Source organism: Camelina sativa, chromosome 17 (genome assembly GCF_030686135.1).
Source record: "Camelina sativa cultivar CO46 ecotype springtype chromosome 17, ASM3068613v1".
NCBI classification, from domain to species: Eukaryota; Viridiplantae; Streptophyta; class Magnoliopsida; order Brassicales; family Brassicaceae; genus Camelina; species Camelina sativa.
In genome coordinates, this window is record NC_141896.1 from 18956961 (window position 1) to 18971406 (window position 14446).

A 14446-nucleotide genomic window follows, 5' to 3' on the forward strand; every position below is an offset into this window, starting at 1 on the left:
AAAAAGTAATAATTATATACAAAGATTGATTTTTACACAGTCTGATCAAAATGTGTAAAACATTCAAAACATGAGATTTAGGGGTTAGGGTTAGGGTTAGAGGTGTACGGTTCATATTTCTAACATTATGGGTTTTAATATAACAGTTTGGTTTTGGTTATATTGTGATTGGTTTAAGGTGGTAATTTGGATATACTAATATGATAACCATTTTAAATTTAAAAATTTTTGAAATTACTTTTCGGTTATTTCCGGTTATGGATCGGTTAGATGAATATATAACCATAAATAATCCAAATGTTATCTAAATTAGGTCGATTAACTTAATATAACCGATAGCAAGCCGAATATAACCGTAATTAACCGAAAATAATGGAAAAAATAGTTTCCGGTTTGGTTCGGTTTGGTCGGTTATTTAGTCATTCTAATTTGAGGGTTAGCTGAGTTATAGTAAAGTTATGGCTGAGATATGCAACAGATATATTAATTTATTATATACCTTCTCAAAAATACAAAATGTGTTGTTGGGAGACACAAATAATAATTATGTTTATTGTTAAGAACCACACACGTAATAAATGAGATTTTAGTTATTTTTTATTTAAAAGGAATTCAAAATTTGAATATGAATTTTTTAATTTTTTTTAATAAAAGTATTTCTCAAACATTTGACTGATATGGCTGAGTTATCGACATAAACGGCTGACTTATGAAATATTTGTAAATTAGAATTATTATAACTCAAAATTAAAATATACAATGAAAAATGAATATTACAATCATTATAAGCAATAAAAAGTAATAATTATAGACAAAGATTGATTTTTACACAATCTGATGAAAATATGTAAAACATTCAAAACATGACATTTAAGGGTTAGGGTTAGGGTTAGGGTTTGTATGAACTTCCCTCTTTTGAGCCTTTATCTTTATTTTCCTTGTATTATCGTAGCTCTAATTTGTATGAACTACCTTCTTTTGAGGATTAAAGTGAATAAAAGTTCTTTTGTCCAAAAAAAAAGAAAATGAGTTCAAAAATTAATTTGCCACAGAAGAAAAAATCTCTTGTAGAAATCGATGGTATTTGAAGTTGTGGAGAGGTCACAGAAATTTTATTTTGTAAAAGATGAGTCCTGCATTAACCCAAATAATTCAACAGATATATATATATATATATATATATATATATATATATAAAGAAAATTCTATATAGGAAAGAGAGATATTAAACTTAGAATAAAATAATGGAGAAAGATATATTTTTGGTAGAACTCGACGACATTTGAGGTTGATATATATATAAGAGATTGAACTTAGAATAATATATATACCTTGACGGCATTTGAGATTGAGGAGGACGCATAGGAATTTGATTTTGTTGAGGAGAACGCATAGGAATTTGATTTAGTTGAGGAGTCCTGCGATAATCCAAATAATTTTAACAAAGAAATACATAACTATGTTAATTATAATATAATTGTAACTATTAGGTGAGCAAATATATTAGAGAAATTCATATAAAGGAAAGATAAGAAATTAGCATGTATAAGAGAGACTGAACTTAGAAAAATATATTAAAAATAAAAAATACCAAGTAGAACTCAAAGGTACTTGAGATGGAGGAGGCATCATAGAATTTTTATTTTGTAGAGGAAAAGTCCTACGCAACACATATTATTTAACACAAAAATATAAAATTAAAATTAAAATTAAAATTTGAAAGAGACTAAATAGAAAACAATACCTAGTCGAACTCGACAGCATTCGAGGTTGAGGAGGAATCATAGAAATTTGATTTTGTTGAAAATAATTCCTGCATTAACCAAAATAATTTAACAAAGATATATATATATATATATATATAAATTATAATCATATTTAAGAGAAATTAAACTTAAAACAATATATTTACCTAGTCGAGCTCGATGGCATTCGAGGTTGAGGAGGAATCATAGAAATTTTATTTTGTTGAGAATATGTCCTGCATTAACTGCAAATTAACTTATCTATATAACTGTAACTATTTGGTGAAACAAATATATAAGAGAAATTCATATCGGGAGAGTGATAGTATTTAAAATAATATATACCTGGTAGAGCTCGGTGGCATTTGTGGTCGACTAATGGTGTTAATATTTTGATTTTGTAGGGGATGAGTTCTGCGTTAACGAAAATAATTTAATAACTAAACATATAATTGTGATCTTATATAATGATATACTAGGATATATCCCGTGCTTAAAGCACATGCCAACATTTTAAAAAAAAAATATAATATAATAATAAAAATTATTGTTTTATTTTTTGTTTTTAAATTATTTTGTTTGAGATAATATTTATTTTTAATTGTTATGTAAATCTATTAGTCTATTTGAATACTAATTATTTTAGAATATTATAGTATTTTACTTTTGACGTATTATTACAGTTTTATATTGTTTATTTGTTGTATTTGCATCATATTTTGTGAAATATAAAATAGTAATTTTAATATTATAATTTTGAGTAAATAAAAATTATTAATTTATCATCAATAGAAATTTAGTTTTACCAACCCGCCAATGTGGAAATTAAAACACACATTTTCATACATTGAATAATATATCTTCGTTCTAAAAAATTCAAATCACAACATATGCAGAAAAAAATATGCATTTTATTAATTATAAATATTATATAAAAGTTCTAAACAATTTATAAATAAAATAAAATAAAAATGATAGTAGAATCATAATTTGAAATCTTAACAAAATCTTCGAATTTAGTTATTAAAAATAATTGTATTGTATACTTGGATATAAAATCTTAGTTTTTAGAATTCTGATTGGTTTATATATTTTTTTAAAAAAATAATTAGTAATTTCGTCCATAATTTATTAGAGAGAAAAAAATATTTTTTTAGATTTTTTTTAGATTTTTTAATATTTGATATGTGAGTGTTTTTTATTTTTAATTTAATTATATTTATTTAAATTAGTTAATTAAGCTTAATTAAATTTTTCTAATGGCAATTAAATGTAATTTTTTACACATTTTAAGATTAGTTTCATATTTGTACTTCTCAATTAATATAGTAGGATATAATAGGCAAGGAGTACTAATTCTTAATTTTACTTTGTAAGAGGAGTCGCAACTTGATTAAGTTGTAAATAGTATTTACGAAAAAAGATGATCTTACATAGCCAAATCTAAAACCATCTTTAGGGGATGAAACGACAGACCTTTTAAAAAAAATAATAATAATAAATAATAAATATTAATATAATAAATAATCTACAACTAGTGGTCCCATACCCACTAGCAACCTAACCACAATCACAACCAATAGCGGAATAAACAATAATCATAACCTCAACAATATCCAATAATCAAATAGCAGAAATCATAGAACTAGCAACCTAGCAATGTTCTAATGACTCAACTCTAGCATCCTAGCAAGCCAGACAACATCAAATCGAGTCCCTAGAACATCCTCCTCTTCATTGCCTTGATTCCACGATCACACTTTGCCTTTACCTGCACCACAAACACATATTGCAATGCATGAGTATTTTATAAACACTTAGTAAGGCAATCCTCCCATCTACTGGGCTATACACACAAGCAATAGAGTATCAATAACCAACACACAACAATCAACAAACGACTAATAACAAACCATGACCCAGCATCGACCGATGCCAAATGGGGAAGCATCGATCGACACAGAAGCTGCATCGACCGATGCAAGTGTAACTTGCATCGACCGATACCCAATCTGCATCGACCGACGCATGCTCGACGTAACACGAAAACCCTAGAGTTTTACGCGCCGTCCTCGCACTTGCATCGACCGATGCAAGATATGCATCCATCGACGCAACGTCGAGCACCGTGATTTCTCCGAAGTTTCTCGCCGGATCTTCGTTCCTATAACCACAAAACTCGATCCCAAGCCACAAGAAAGCTTCCTAACGTCCATAGCGACGAACTAACAAGCCTAACATCATACAACAAGCAGATTAAAGAATCCTCTAGCTTAGATAAGCCATGGTCATGCACTTACCTTTGCCACAGAAGAATCTGAACCTTAAACAAACAAGAACAAGCCTCTAGGAAGCTCCTACAACGATCCCAGCTACAGATCTCTACAGGAACGCCTCCAATCTCCCAGAATTCTCAAGAACACTCAAGAACAACTTTTCTCTCTTTCTCTTTTCTTAAAAATGGCCACACAACCACGAATGAGACAAAACTCGTATCTAAGAGTTTTCCTTAACCCAAAACGCAGCGTTTGACTTAAGTCAAAACGCACAGAATTGAACATGCATCGACTGATGCACCATCTACATCGACCGATGCAACTCCCAAACCGGGATTCCGGTTCATGGATGTTACAATTCTCCCCCACCAAACTAGATTCGTCCTTGAATCTCGAACAACCATCAGCCAAGGACTCCCGTGCAACCGTCTCCACGGCCTGCACTCCTCCGACTGATCCACAGAAGGTCACCTCTAGGCGATAGACTCACGCTCCAGGCATCATTTGCTCTCGACTTTTGGACTTTCCTTTACTCATAGGCCTAAACCTTGAGTTTTTATTGGCTCCTCATCAGACCTAAGTCTGCATGCCATAAAGTTGGCTCCTCATCGGGCCTAGACCCGCATGCCATAATATATAAGGAAAATACAACTCGTCTCTCGGGTTGCCACCCTACAGCGCGCCTCCGGATCGTCATCCGAAGTCGATATACCAACCATATTCCCAAGTCACAAAGTCTCTGAATATGGAAGTACTAGGAGAACCTAAGTCCCCCAAGAGTCGCGAGCAAACGATTCTGAACACGTCTGAGTCCTATCCCTATCCAGGTTTCCTTCCTGTGGCTCGCGTAAAATATCTCAATGTCCTACCAGCCACATCTCCCCTCACTGGAATACCACATGACCACACAAGGATCATATACATGCCACAAGGGCCGCCACAAAGGCCAAACAAATGTCCTAAAGAGGACCGCCACCAAGGCCAAACAAATGTCCTAAAGAGGACCGCCACCAAGGCCAAACAAATGTCCTAAAGAGGACCGCCACCAAGGCCAAACAAATGTCCTAAAGAGGACCGTCACAAAGACACTCTGGCTAAAAATCCCGTCACAAAGACCATCTGTCCCGAAGGACCGTCACAAAGACCATCTGTCCCGAAGGACCGTCACAAAAACACTCTGGCTAAACAGCCCGCCACAAAGGCCAAAAAAATGTCCTAAAGAGGACCGCCACCAAGGCCAAACAAATGTCCTAAAGAGGACCGCCACGAAGGCCAAACAAATGTCCTAAAGAGGACCGTCACAAAGACACTCTGGCTAAAAAGCCCGTCACAAAGACCACACTATGTCTAAAAAGACTGCCACACACGGGCACACTGACTCAAAAGTCCGCCACTAAGGCCACACACAAGCCCCTCCAAGGCTCTCCACCGCTAAAATGGACAAATTCTAACTCCCGTAAAACTTTCCATATTTAGCACTTTCCATTTTTTGAAACTTCCCACTTTTGAAAACTTCTATTTCAGGAAACTTTCCTCCAAAACCCCGCCTCACGGAAACTTTGTACCCAAAACACCACCTCATCTTGTTACTAAGTCGCACAACCAACCACCCCAAGCGACCGAGTAACAAGAGAGATGGGCTGGAATACTCCATTCCCGCTCCAGCCACGGATTACAGATGGGACCAAGCTAGACAAGTTCAAGTCGCGGCTTGCTTCTCATACCACTTCTTAAACCTTGCCTTCATCTTTGCCTCAGGCTCCCAAGTCTGCTCCTCAACACCATCACAGTCCCACAGGACTCTCATCAAAGGAATCTTCTTCTTCCGAAGTTCCTTGATCCTCCTCTCGAGAACCCTCACTGGTCTCGCCTCCAAAGTCATGTTAGGCTGAAGATCCTCGGGAATCTTAGCCAACACTCTCTCACCCTCACGGAGACACTTCCGCAACATAGACACATGGAAAACCTTATGGAACGCACGCATAACCTCAGGTAACTCCAATCTATATGCCACTGGTCCAACCCGCTCAATCACTCTGAATGAACCCATATACCTCGGACTCAACTTAGTCTCTGAAAATGACCTGTTCGGACCCTGCAACATGGCCATCTTGAGGTACACTCTGTCTCCTACCTGAAACTCAAGATCTCTCCTCCTCCTATCAGCATAACTCCTCTGTCTATCTTGAGCCTCCTTCATGTTCAGCTTGAGAACCCGAATCTTCTCCGAGGTCTCCTGAACAAAACTAGCACCAAACATGCTCCTCTCCCCCACCTGAGTCCAGCATAATGGTGTATGACATGGCCTCCCATACAAAGCCTCATAAGGAGCCATCTTAATACTCGCCTGATAACTGTTGTTGTAAGCAAACTCTACCAGGTTCAGGAGATCTGCCCAATGGCCACCCCAATCCAACACACACATCCTCAGCAAATCCTCCAGCGTCTGGATTGTCCTCTCAGATTGTCCATCTGTCTGGGGATGATAAGCTGTACTCATATGCACCTTAGTGCCCATCTCTGCCTGAAATGCCTTCCAGAACACCGAAGTGAACTTAGAATCTCTATCAGACACAATGCTCGCTGGCACCCCATGCAATCTGACTATCTCCCTCACATACTTCTTAGCCAAGACCGCTGCTCCATCAGTCTTCTTAATGGCCAGGAAATGTGCTGACTTAGTCAACCGGTCCACAATGACCCAAATAGCATCAAAGGTCCGTGACACTGGCAATCCTACCACAAAATCCATGGTGATCATATCCCACTTCCACTCAGGAATGGGTAAACTCTTCAGTAAACCGCCAGGAACCTGATGCTCAGCCTTCACTAGCTGACACACATCACACCTCGAAACCCAACTAGCCACGTCCTTCTTAATCCCGACCCAATGATAGTACCTCTTGAGGTCACGGTACATCTTAGTCGCTCCTGGATGAATGGACAACTTGCTCGCATGAGCCTCTCTCAGAATCTCCTGCCTCAACTCCTCATCCTTGGGCACACAAACCCGACCGTGCACCAAGATAGTACCATTATCTGAGACCTCATACTCTGAACCCACATCCTTAGAGGCATTCACCAGCCCCAAATCCTTCTCCTGAGCCAACCGCACCCTACTTAGAAGATTTGCTCTATCTACTGCTTCCAAACCCAACGGTTCCTGTGAAACAGCACATAAGCTCAAAGCACTGATCTCCCCTACCAGAGACTCCATCTCATGCTCCTGAGCCAAAGCTACCCTCTTCCGACTCAGAGCATCTGCAACCGTATTAGTCTTACCAGGATGATAGGCTATCTTCAAGTCATAATCCGCTACAAGCTCCATCCACCGCCTCTGTCTCAAATTCAGCTCAGGCTGAGTGAATATATACTTCAGGCTCTTATGATCTGTAAACACATGTACCTTTGCACCATAAAGATAAGATCTCCAAATCTTCAGAGCAAAAACTACAGCACCCATCTCCAAATCATGAGTAGGATAGTTGCCTTCATGCACCCGCAACTGCCGCGAAGCATAGGCAATCACCTTCCCATGCTGCATCAGAACACACCCCAAACCAACTCTAGATGCATCTGTATAAACCACATAGGGTTCTCCTTGCTCAGGCAAAGCCAACACTGGCGCAGTAGTCAACATCTCCTTCAGGCTTGCAAAGCCCTCCTCACACTCTTCTGACCAGAAAAAAGGAACATCCTTCCCTGTCAACTTAGTCATAGGACGTGCTCTGCTTGCAAACCCCTGCACAAATCTCCTGTAGTAACCTGCCAATCCAAGAAAACTCCTGATGTCTGTGGCATTCTGCGGTCTAGGCCAATCTCTGATAGACTGAATCTTCTCTGGATCCACAGAAACCCCCTCTGCAGAAACAATGTGACCCAGAAAGCCCATCTCACGCTGCCATAAACTACACTTGCTCAACTTGGCAAACAACTTCTGATCCCGCAGCTTCTCCATAACTGTCCTCAAATGCACTGCATGCTCTTCAGGACTCTTAGAATAAACTAGGATATCATCGATGAAAATGATGACAGACACATCCTGAAACACACTGTTCATCAATCTCATAAACGCTGCTGGCACGTTAGTCAACCCGAAAGGCATCACCACAAACTCATAGTGCCCATACCTCGTCTTGAAAGCAGTCTTCCTCAAATCTGCCTCATCTATCGGTATCGGATGATAACCCAACGCCAGATCTACCTAGGGTACTTGTTCTTCACAGTGAACCGGTTCAAACCCCGATAATCTATACACAACCTGAAACTCCCATCCTTCTTCTTCACAAACAACACCGGCGCTCCCCACGGTGATACACTAGGACGGATGAATCCCTTACTCAACAAATCCTCTAGCTGCTTCTTCAGCTCTGCCATCTCTGCTGGAGCCATTCTGTAAGGAGCCTTGGATAACGGTGTCGTCCCCGGTTCCAGTTCAATGGTAAAAGGATCCAACCGAGATGGTGGTAATCCCTGCAAAGACTGAAACACATCCTCAAACTCCTCCACTACTGGAATACCGCTAACCGTAGACTTCACCACTGACTCTGGCATAGATATAGTAACCAGATAAGCCTCACGGCCCTTCTCGATCATCTTCCCAGCATGAATGGCTGAGATCACGAGACTCCCCGAAGTCGGTCTAATACCCTGAAAAACCAACTTCCCTCCTGAACGCTCAAACTCCACTCTACCCCGATGGCAATCCAAATGCACCCTATGCCGATGCAACCAATCCATCCCGAGAATAACATCATATAGCTCCACTGGACTGATAAGCAAATCCGCTGGCCACGACTCCCCTACGATCTGAATATCAATTCCTCTAGCTCGTCCAATCACTCTCAGGAACTCACCTCCCGCAACCCTGACAACTCCTGCACGCTCCCCAGGATCCCCGCTGATCCCCGCACACTCTGCACACTCCGGAGTAATGAAGCTATGTGAAGCACCAGAATCAAATATAACGTGGGACTTAAACCCGCCCACCGACAAGATCCCTACACAAACCTCATGTGTTGAGAACCTAACACTTTATCACAGGAAACATATATAATCTGAACCTACTAAAATTCACAAAGTTTAAGCACCAGAAAATATACATGTGATCGCCCTGGCACTGGTTCCACCAGTCTCTACTGTCGTGTAAGCACGTGGCGTCTGCTCAATCCGTGCCACCTGCTGACCTCCAGGCTGCACCTGCTGCAACGCTGCCACTGCTGCAACGCTGCCACTGCTGCCGGCTGCAACTTGGGACAAAAAGGCCTGATGTGCCCTGTCTCCTTACAATGATAACATACCCGAGATTCTGTCGTCGGAACACTCCTCTTGGGACAACTAGCAACCCTGTGATCCTTGCTCCTACAACCGAAGCAACCCGCACCACTCGGCTTCTGTGTAGCCTCCCACTTCCTCTTGGTTCCCTGAGCATGCCTACCGCCCCTGCTAGAACCACCCTGGTTGTGAGCCTTACTAGGCTGAACTGCTGGAGCTACCGCCACTGACTGTGCCTGGATATCCTCCTCAATCTCTACTGCAGTCTCAATCAGCTCTGCACGCGTAGCATAACTCCGCCCTCTACAGTGAACCCTCAAATCATCACGTAGAGCCCTCAAAAACCTCTTGATCTGAGCCTCCTCAGACTCCAAAGCCCGACCCCCATAACAAAGAAGTTGACTGAACTCCAAGTCCAGCTCCCGCACTGACCGTGTCCCTTGAGACAACTGAAGGAACTGCACCTCCAACTGATCCAATGCCTCTCTAGGAAAATGCTTGCGGTTGAACTCCAAGACGAAGTCAGCCCAAGTCATCTCCCGCTGCACTCTCCTAGCAGCCACTGATCTCCACCACAACTCAGCATCACCACTCAAATAGTAGACCCCTATGTCCACCCAAAACTCCTCAGGACATCTCAGAGTATGGAAGTTACGTTCCACACTCGTCCTCCACGCATCCGCAACAGTAGGATCTGTACCACCCAAAAACCTCTCAGTGAACAGACCCTTCATCTCCTTGAGCATAGACAAATAACGTCCATGAGTTCCCACATCCGCAACCACTGGCTGCCGCTCCTCCGCCACCACTGGTGGTACTACCTGAGCCTGAGCCGGTACCACTAGTGGTAACCGCGCTAACACCTCTGCTAGCATAGCCGCAACGTCAGTACCAGGGACTCCACCCGCTGGGTCTCCCACACCCGGGACCCTAGCATCACCGGCCACTGGAGCATCAACACCGCCCCCTCCTGCCACACTCACGGAATCCCCCGGAACATCCTGCGACTCGCCAACACCCTCAGCTGTCACACTCTGGTCCTCGGTCTCACTAACCACTGGGACTCTGCCCCTACCACGACCACGTCCGCGTCCACGACCTCGACCAGCCACAACATCCTCTCTAACCATCTGCACTACCATGAACAGAAGGCTAAGCAAACAATTTCCAATACAACACAGAAACATAAACTCACTGTGGAATCACACAGTCGGCTTGAAGAGGATGTTCTAGGACTCCTACCACACACAATTGACTAACTCACATAATTAATCAAAGCATGCAAATCCCAAACATCTACAACAGAAAAACCTAGCAAACCCAAACCTAGAACCATAAAGGCTCTGATACCAAAATGAAACGACCGACCTTTTTAAAAAAAAAAATAATAAATAATAAATATTAATATAATAAATAATCTACAACTAGTGGTCCCATATCCACTAGCCACCTAACCACAATCACAACCAACAGCGGAATAACCAATAATCATAACCTCAACAATATCCAATAATCAAATAGCAGAAATCATAGAACCAGCAACCTAACAATGTTCTAATGACTCAACTCTAGCAACCTAGCAAGCCAGACAACATCAAATCGAGTCCCTAGAACATCCTCCTCTTCATTGTCTTGATTCCACGATCACACTTTGCCTTTACCTGCACCACAAACACATATTGCAATGCATGAGTATTTTATAAACACTCAGTAAGGCAATCCTCCCATCTACTGGGCTATACACACAAGCAATAGAGTATCAATAACCAACACACGACAATCAACAAATGACTAATAACAAACCAGGACCCAGCATCGACCGACGCCACAAATGCATCGACCGATGCCAAATGGGGAAGCATCGATGGACACATAAGCTGCATCGACCGATGCAAGTGTAACTTGCATCGACCGATACCCAATCTGCATCGACCGATGCATGCTCGATGTAACACGAAAACCCTAGAGTTTTACGCGCCGTCCTCGCACTTGCATCGACCGATGCAAGATATGCATCGATCGACGCAACATCGAGCACCGTGATTTCCCCAAAGCTTCTCGCCGGATCTTTGTTTCTACAACCACAAAACTTGATCCTAAGCCACAAGAAAGCTTCCTAACGTCTATAGCAACGAACTAACAAGCCTAACATCATACAACAAGCAGATTAAAGAATCCTCTAGCTTAGATAAGCCATGGTCATGCACTTACCTTTGCCACAGAAGAATCTGAACCTTAAACAAACAAGAACAAGCCTCTAGGAAGCTCCTATAACGATCCCAGCTACAGATCTCTACAGGAACGCCTCCAATCTCCCAGAATTCTCAAGAACACTCAAGAACAACTTTTCTCTCTTTCTCTTTTCTCAAAAACGGCCACACAACCACGAATGAGACAAAACTCGTATCTAAGGGTTTTCCTTAACCCAAAACGCAGCGTTTGACTTAAATCAAAACGCACAGAATTGAACATGCATTGACCGATGCACCATCTGCATTGACCGATGCAACTCCCAAACCGGGATTCCGGTTCACGGATGTTACAGGAGATGTCCGTCTTCTCTGTTTGTTAAAGCTCTCGGAGGTGGTTGCTGCTCGTACATGTTGAAATGTGAACCAATCGGACCATTTTGGTACGCCGGATAAGATGGGTAAATTTCTGGTCTGTATTTCATAAAAAACAAAAAAAAAACATTAGAAACATTAGATCAATGTTACATGTATATTCAAAATTAATGTATTTGTAACTAATTTGTTACATACACAGGTGGTGATAGAAACTGATCTTGAGGATGATTTGGTAACTCAAAAGAATCAATCAATGGCTGCTGATGTGCATATCCATTGTTTCCTTCTTCGGTTTGTTGAACAATATTTATCTGGCTCATGAAAAATATATTAATCCGATACTTCATTAAGTTAATCAATGATCAATAAAATTGAAAAAAGGTTTTCTTTACCATTGTAGAATTATTTGGATCTTGAAATGAATTCATAATCATGTTTTGGTTGGATAAGTATTGCTGATCTGATTGTATGTTTGGTAAGTTTCCTTGTACATACCCATTTGAGTGGCAAACCAATTGTTGTTGTTGCTGCTTCCGAGAAATTATCAATATATATATATATATATGTATATATAACCAACGATGGTTAGTTTTGATGGCATATAGTAATGATCTTATCTGCCTAATTCATCAAAAACTAATTAAAAGTGGAAAAAAGGAAATCTAACGTACCATTGCAGAATCACCTGGCTCCTGAAAAGAATTCAGCATGTTCTGTAATAAATCTTCTTCATCTGATTGTTGTAAATATCCATTTGAATTGGATAATGGCTGTTGTTGTTGCTGCGTATAAGCAAAATGAAAACAAATTTAATTATATCTTAAAATTGATTAGTTACATAGCTTATAGTCTAATCTGGTTAATGAATATACATTCGATAAAAAAAATGAAATTTGTAATTTACCATTGTAGAAACATCAGGTTCATGAAAAGAATTAAGTATGTTTGGATTTAATAAACCTTGTTCATTAGATTGTTGTACATATCCATGTGAATTGGATAACGGTGGTTGTTGTTGCTGCTTACGCGAAATAAAAACGATTTCAGTTATTAAACCATACTAACGGTTTAGTGATAGCATCTAGTTTTATGTATGCCTCTTAATGAATTGTATATTGAGAAAACAAAAACTAATTAAAATAAGATAATTGAAATATATATATATATATATATGTATATATATCTAGAACTTACCATTGTAGAAGCATCTGCCTCTTGAAAAGAATACATCATGTTTGGATTTAGTAAACTTTGGTGATCAGATTGTTGTGGTTGTTGTTGTTGCTGCTGCTGCTGCTTATGCAAAAAAAAAAAAAAAAAGATTAAGTTATTAATATATTACCATTGATTGTTTAGTTATAGCCTATATAGCATACAATCATGCTCATGAATGTGAAAAAAAAAACAAAAAAAAAATCAAAAAAAAAAATCAATGATTTACCATTGTGGATACATCTGGCTCCTGAAAGGAATTGAGCACGTTTGGATTCAGTAAATCTTGGTTATCAGAATGTTGTAAATATCCAAGTGAACGACACAATGGTTATTCTTGTGGCGCCGGCTTAGATAAAATGAAATGAATTTATTTATTAGAATATGTTTCAATGAAATGTATAGTTTTTAAGACCTTTAGTGATAATGATTAATTGTTTTATCAAAAGTGTAACATACCGGGTCAGGTGGATATTGTGGTATTGTTAATGACTCTAGCAATGGGACTAGACTTGGTTGGGTACTCGTTGTGGGATTAGCCTCGCTTATTGCTGAAACGGAGAATAATCTAGCAAATACTTCGTCCATGTTCTCAGTTTCTAACATTGTAGGGTCTTGCCTAAGCTCCTTTATATTTCACAAAGGCAACACTTATGTTTATCCATAAATATAAGCATATCACAATAGAGTTTTATATAAAACTTGAAGCATGACGAAAAAAAAAAGGTATACCATTGATTGAGGAAATGGTTCTGGTGACGGGGGAACCACGAAGAACTAAATGGCAAACTTTGATCATCGAGCATATTGACTTGTTTAACTGGAAGATCGATACGTACCTGAGGTATAATTATAACTGAAATGATTAATACTTGTTTAACTCAAAGATCGATACGTACGCGTAGCGTGGGTTCAAAACCTAGTATATTTTAAAAAAGTAAAGCATAGAAGAAAAAAAATGAAAAAAAAATATATATATAAAAAAGGCTGTGAATTGACAATGAGTTGTCACTAAATCAGTGGGTTTTACTTAAATTAGAAAAGTCTTTTTGTATTTTTCTTCCCAAAAGGTAATATATTTTTAAAAAGTAAAGCATAGAAATAAAATGAAAAAGAATATATATATAAAAAAGCATGGAAGGTTATGTTAGGAAAAAAAAGACAGAGATACAATGATTGTTACAAGTGCTATTTACATGGATTCTACCCAAATCTATTACCGTTCGTTGCTTATGATGATTCTCTTCAAATGACACGACTAATATTGTTACAGCTTTAACTGTCTGTTTTCTTTTTGCAACTGTTACACTTTTTTAGAGATTTTGTCAAACATGGAAAGGTATAGAGACAAAAAAAAAAAAGAAAAAAAAAA

At 39.3% G+C, this 14446-nt stretch overlaps 2 pseudogenes; one reads left to right on the forward strand and one right to left on the reverse strand.

Moving 5' to 3' along the window:
• LOC147924001 (uncharacterized) overlaps positions 1-14446 on the forward strand; it is a 54551-nt pseudogene that overhangs the window by 34929 nt on the left and 5176 nt on the right.
• LOC104759033 (uncharacterized) lies at positions 1909-13880 on the reverse strand (annotated as a pseudogene).